The 6,556-nt window shown below is 36.5% G+C and overlaps 1 long non-coding RNA gene across 1 annotated transcript; it reads left to right on the top strand.

The window, feature by feature from the left end:
• Positions 1-5,558: 5,558 nt before the first annotated feature.
• On the top strand, positions 5,559-6,305 carry LOC112504809. The gene is made up of 3 exons (XR_003068268.1): positions 5,559-5,619; positions 5,737-5,836; positions 5,966-6,305. It is a non-coding gene; the product is annotated as an uncharacterized LOC112504809 (long non-coding RNA).
• The last annotated feature ends 251 nt before the right edge of the window (positions 6,306-6,556 follow it).

The raw sequence follows: 6,556 nt of genomic DNA, 5'->3' as shown, positions 1-6,556 counted from the left end.
AGAAACTGACTTTTTTTTTCTCTTTTATTCTTTCAGATGTTTCAAAATTTAATTTTTTTTAAGCTTTAGAAAATCTTCTGAAAGTCTCATAACCCTTAACTCTAGCTCTGATGGAGCAAAGTTGGTTTCATCGATGGAAGAGTCACATACCTGTAGGGCTGTGCAAAACCGATCCAACCCGAATTACCCGAAAAACCCGACCAAAAACCCCCGATCCGAACCGATATCTATGAACCGAACCAACCCGAGGTCCAAAATCCGAAAATTATATCGGGTTAGTAGGATCGGGTAGGATCTCATGATCCAAAACCCGAACCCGTCCGAAACCCGAATTATTCAACTTTTATTACTAGTTTTAGAGACCTTTGAATTGTCATGGTGTATGTCAATTTTTGTCTTCCATTTTGACATAAGGTTTTCATGAGAAAATATACATTTTTAAGCATTAAACCCACAAATGTCTTCTTTTTTGAAGTATAAAATATTTATACACGACAAATACTCACGCACACTCTTTATTTTTGGCGAAAACAATAGAGAGAAAAAACCATGATAATGTGAGAAACAAAGGTATTTTATCGGCCCGAACCCGCCCGAAACCCGACCGAACCCGAATTGGCATGGACCCGAACTTCCCCCGAACCCGAACTGTATATTACGGGGAATTATATTATAATCCGATACCCGATCGGGTTTGTCGGTTTATAGTCCGATCCGACCCGATACGACCCGTGCTCACCCCTACATACCTGTTCATCAGAGTCAGAGGCGGATTCTGCATTGGACGTGGCTATGAGACAAATGAGTGCCTTATCTTCTTCATCAGACGAAGAATCAGACACCCAATTTTCCTTTTCATCCATCAGGCTTCGCTTCTTCAGATTGTACTTATATTTATTTTTGTAGTAATTCACATCCTTCACCAAGCGTCCTCTGCATTCTTTTGAGAAATGACCTATCTTTCCGCATCTGTAGCAGCAGAGATCATTTTTCCTTCCCTCTCTATCTTCTCTTTTCTCTTCTCTTTCTTCCTTTCCTTATCTTCTTTCTTCCCTCTGATGGAACTTCATAGGCTTCTGATCATATGAGGGCTGGAACTTCTCCCTTCTGGAGTCTCTACTTTCATATGTCTTCTTAACGAACTTCTTCTGGAACTGTTTTGTTATCAAGGCCAGAGACTTGGCAAAGGCTTGAGATCATCATCAGAATCGGATTTCTCGTCTTCAGATTCTGATTCTACTACGAATGCCTTCTTTTTCCTCCTGTGGTCTCTGGTGGAGGTCCATGAAATATTCTTTTCTTCTGCAGCAAGGGCAAGAGGTCCACCGATGGACACTTTTCTCTTCATAATGTCCTTTTCTTGTGCAGCAAGTGTTCCATAGACATCATGAAGTGACCAGCTGTCTAAGTCCTGATTTGCTTGGAGGGACATCAACAGCTGAGTCCACTCATCACCGAGACTCTTAAGAAATAAAACATTATTTTCTTCCCTCGTCCTGGAGATGTCGTTTCGGCGACATTGATTGATCAATGTGTTGAAAGATTTCATTGGGAATGGCCATTATGATCAATCTTTTGGCTTTTTTGTCTGCCTCTACACGTTCCAGGTCATGCTCGTCCCAATTCTTCTCGTCCTTGGGCATGAAGTAATCAACAACTTCTGTTGTTGTGCTCGTTCCTAGGACTCTTGGAACAAGAGTCTGAGAAATGTAGGGACCCTCCATGACAGATCTGAGAAGATTCCTGTCCATCCCGTCCAGAAAGTTCACCATCCCGATCTTCTATTGCGGATACTCTTCTCTTTGAAGAGTTGGAGGCTTGGTGAGGGAACCTACACTATATGCAGAATTCCAGTTGGCCATTGAAGATTTTGAAGAGAGAAAATGTGCTTTTTAGATAAGATGAGTATGAACCCGAAAATGGATGGTAAAAACGAATTGAGAGATTTTAAATGTGATAGATTTGATTGAAGAACAATCAATTGGCTCTGATACCAATTATTAAACCCATATCTGATAGTAGAACAATTTAACAAGAATATAAAATGAGAGATTTGTAGAAGAAGATGAATAGAAATTGGCCGCCGCTTTCTTTATTGAATACAAACTCTCTCAAAAACCCTAATCGACTCTCATATGATGTGTTTGAATCTGTGTGTTACAAAGTGTTGATCATTCATCTCACTTCTATTTTATGCCTGTATCACTTCTTATATAGGCGATATTTACATGATAACTGAATCCTATAAATAAGGTAACTAAATCCGATAAATAAGGAAATAATCATTATCGAAAATGGGATCAGCACCATCCTTCAAGATTCTGAAGATAGTCATCTAGAGCATAGACCAACCAGAGGGGTTATGTAGATGCGCAGTTCATCGCACATATGGACGTTCATCGCACCTCTGGTCGTCCATATGGGCTCTGGTCGTCCATAGGGGCTCTGGTCGTCCATAGGGGCTCTGGTCCTAAAGGAATTAGAGTCCAGAGTCTCTGGTCAATACAACCAGAGGCTCTGGTCGTTCATAGGGGCTCTGGTCTTCTTCCAGACTTAGTCGTTTTAGCACAGCAGCATCTTCAGATCTTCCATCCTTGGCCCCGATTTCTTTGATAAAACTTTTAGAATAATTAGGATCAAATGTGGTCCTAACAATCTCCCCCCAAAGTTTTATGAAGCAAGCATCCTCATGAAGCCTTCAGGTTTTCTCCTCTCTGCTTTCTTCAATAAAGTTTTAGTGTGCTTGGTATGGATGGAATAAAGCTCCCCCTGAATGTAGCTCTCTAATCTTCATTTTCAACTCTTAGACCAAATCAGATTCAATGTGAATGCAGCACCACTGATTGCACATAGTGCAACTTTAATCAGCCTACAACCCAGCACATACTTTGAAGCACAGAATAGCTACTCAACCCCAAAAGTAGCAAATTCATCCAACTAAGGGATAGATAAATGTGTGAATTTCTTGACAAAACAGTGCAACCAGTCTTATGACAAAGAATCTTTCGTTGAACCACAAGTTTAGTAGGAATTTAGCTTTAGAGCTTAATCCAATTGGAGATAACTTGAATAACCAAAGCAAACACCATTGGAATTGAGAACTAGAGAGAAGAATTAAAATTAAGCTTTATGGCTTCAAGAAACAACAGGTCAATTCAAAGAAAATTGACAGTATTGCTGTTGATGCTTCTAAGGGTAAAACATGAAGGAATATCGCCATATTCATATAGGATTGGTGATTGTAGGTAAATAAATCTTTAAGCTCTTACAGATTCAGATTTACAAGGAGAGACGATGAACAAATACTCAAGATATGGGCGATAACTATAGGTTTGACAAACAAAACGCCAATTGCCTTAGGCTGTGAGCACCATGAACTCCTGTTTAACGCCTGCGCGTAGATCTGACAAAATCAAGGTTCAAAAGTTCGACTGACTCCAAGGAACTCCATCAAATAAACCAAATTTTTATGATCAAAATAGGTTCGTATTCATCCAAGAACAAATCCCTTAAAAGGAATTTGATTAAAACATTTAATCATATGATGAATCGATGAATTTTGGGTCCAAACTACAGTCGAACATGAAGCAGTTTATTAAAAAGTATTGTTCAAGAAATTTGAATCTACTGCAGGAAGATCGAATTGGTAGAAGTTAATCGATTTGGCTCTGACACCAATTGTTGATCTCAGATCTCTTAATAACACTAATACTTAAGTTATGAATAACCTAAATATGTCGTGTGAATGAATAAAATGAGGAGCACTCAAGAACACAAGATGAATATTCAAGAATATACTAAGTGCCGAATGATTCACTTTATTCCAAATGATTATGTGAAAACCGTAACCGATTACAAGAGAGCTAATGCCTATTTATACTAGAAAGCTAATTAAGGAGATTGCTATCTATGGAAGATATTTAGCAAATCTCTTATAGAAAGGAAATCTATCTAGACATGGAAAGTAAATAAAGCAAAGTAAATCTTTTGGAGAATCCAACTGTCGATTAGTCATCTCCAGCTGTCTTCTATGGAGCGTTGTTCAACCAAGTCTAGATATCATCTTCATCGGGTGCCTCTGATTGAACTGTTGTGGAAGACTCCAAGTGTTGGTAACCAGAGGGATTATGAAGATGCGCAGTTCATCGCATCTCTGGTCGTTCATCGGCCTTCTGGTTGTATTGGACACTTAGTCGTTTTTCCTGGAAGTCTTCCATCGGCCTTCTGCTCTCACACTTGTTGTTTTTCATTACTTTTACAAATATGAGTTATGGGGTCTAACAGTGTGTGTTTTGTGTTACGCCAGGGGGCGGGGAACTCTATTTGGGATGAAGATGAGATGAATGTGTCTATACACACATATTCACACACACACACACACAGATATATATATATACATATATATACACATATATACATATATATATACACATATATATATATATATACATACATATATATATACATATATATACATATACATACATATATATATACATATGTATATACATATTATATATATACACATATATATATATATACACACAATGTTAGGTTCTAATAAGAAATCCAGAAGTTATAAGAATTAGAGAAGTAATATCAATCATTAGTTTAAAATTTTTATTTACAAGTCTTTTTTTATTAAATAAGATAATTATGGAAAAAAAATCAAATATCCTAATTTACCTCTTATTTTTTTTATAACATATTTGAATATTGATAATTATTGATTTTTATATCAAATTTCCACTTTGAAAAATCATTGGCAATTTTCAATCTACAAATGGAATTAATATCATTTGCCTAAATATTGCCCTGCCTACCTAGGCATGCATACCCAAAAACCAATTAATTCATCTCATTGGCTCTCATATATGAACACAAACATCGATGTTTCATTGGTTCATGATATCAAGAATAACACAAGTAAACCGTGACACAGTTATGGTGCAAGTGCACACCACTATTGAGTTTACTTTTTCAAGTAATACAAAGCTAAGTACTGAAGATCGTTTTGTACAGAGACTAGTCTACTAATAATTAGAGATTTTTACGAACTTCCAATGCAAAGTTTAGAGTTCATAGAAATAATTTGTTGTTGGTAGAATATTGATGCTTTAAGAAAATAACAGTTAATAAAAACCGAGTATGAGTGTAAGTTTTCTACGAGAGTATAATAGTAACTTAAATGGTTGATAAAACTGATCACAAAATAATCCCATTCGATTTTCTCCTCTCGAAGCTACGTCGTATAGAATGCAATTCCGATTTTCTCATAAAGTTTCCACAAATGCTAACTTTTGGTTTACCCATCATACTAAGTAGATCTCGAAGATCTTAGGGGGCATTTGGAATGGTCAATTATGTTGACCAAATTCCATTCCAACATTTGATTTCCCATGGAATGGAATTGAATTCCAAAGATTTCCAATTTAAGGAATTCACCATTCTTTACTAGATCTTATTTAATTGAAATCCATTCCATCGAAAAGTGTCTAAATGACATAAATACCCTCATTCGCTCAAACAAAAGAATCGATGCTTTCATCAAAGACTTTGAACTGCTACCAAAATAATCGCATGAACTGCTATCAAAATCATCGCACAAACTGCTTTCAGGTATCGATAGAACTACTTTCGATTTCTGTTTGCTTCTTTCTGATTTGTGCTACTTGTTTCTGATTTCTTTTTGCTTTTGATTTTTGTTTGCTTCCTTCGATTTCTGTTTGCTTTCAGGCTTCGATTTCACCGGAATCTTTCTGATTTGTGCTACTTCTTTTGTCGAACTGCTACCAAAATCATCGCATGAACTGCTTTTGACAAATACTACTTTCAGGTATCGATCGAACTGCTACTTGTTTCTTCGATTTCTGCTACTTGTTTCTTCGATTTCTGCTTCCTATTTCTGGTTTCTGCTACTTCTTTCATTGATTTCTGATACTTCTTTCTTTAATGCAATTTTCAGTCTTATGGCACGGCAAGAAATTTCTTCCTACAGTTTGCTACCTGCTACGGCAGAAAATTGCTTCCGAATGCAATTTCTGCTACTATTTGCTACCTGCTACGGCAAGAAATATCTGCTACTGTTTGAAAGATGCAATTTTCTGCTACTGTTTGCTACCTGCTACTGTTTGCAATTTTGAAAGTTGTTTGCTTCAATTTTCTGCAAAATACACATCAATTGAAAGTTGTATCAATTTGAAAGTTGTTTGCTTTAATTTTTTAAAAATGCAAATTCTGCTACTGTTTGCTACTGTTTAAGATTTTCTGTTTGCTTTCTATTTTATGGTAGGAGGCAGAGGCACCAGCACCCACTACCATTTTCTTGTTTACAAAAACATAATTCTTAGCAGAAATGTGATTTCTCAATTTGTTACTTCTTAATGCAAAGGACTACATGTGTTCGTGTATATATATGCATACAATGAAAAAGACTTCCACAAAAGGGATTTTCTCGGTTTGTTAATAACTTTTGTTTTTGGAACAGGAAATGGCCTGACTTAGTTTAGTAACAAGACCTAAACGTAGGCTTATTAGATTGTTCTAGAACGAAGAT

This window comes from Cynara cardunculus, assembly GCF_001531365.2.
Source record: "Cynara cardunculus var. scolymus isolate 2C chromosome LG 2, CcrdV1, whole genome shotgun sequence".
In the NCBI taxonomy this organism is placed as follows: Eukaryota; Viridiplantae; Streptophyta; class Magnoliopsida; order Asterales; family Asteraceae; genus Cynara; species Cynara cardunculus.
The sequence above is the reverse complement of the archived record's forward strand: the minus strand, read 5'-3'. Positions and strand labels throughout refer to the sequence as shown.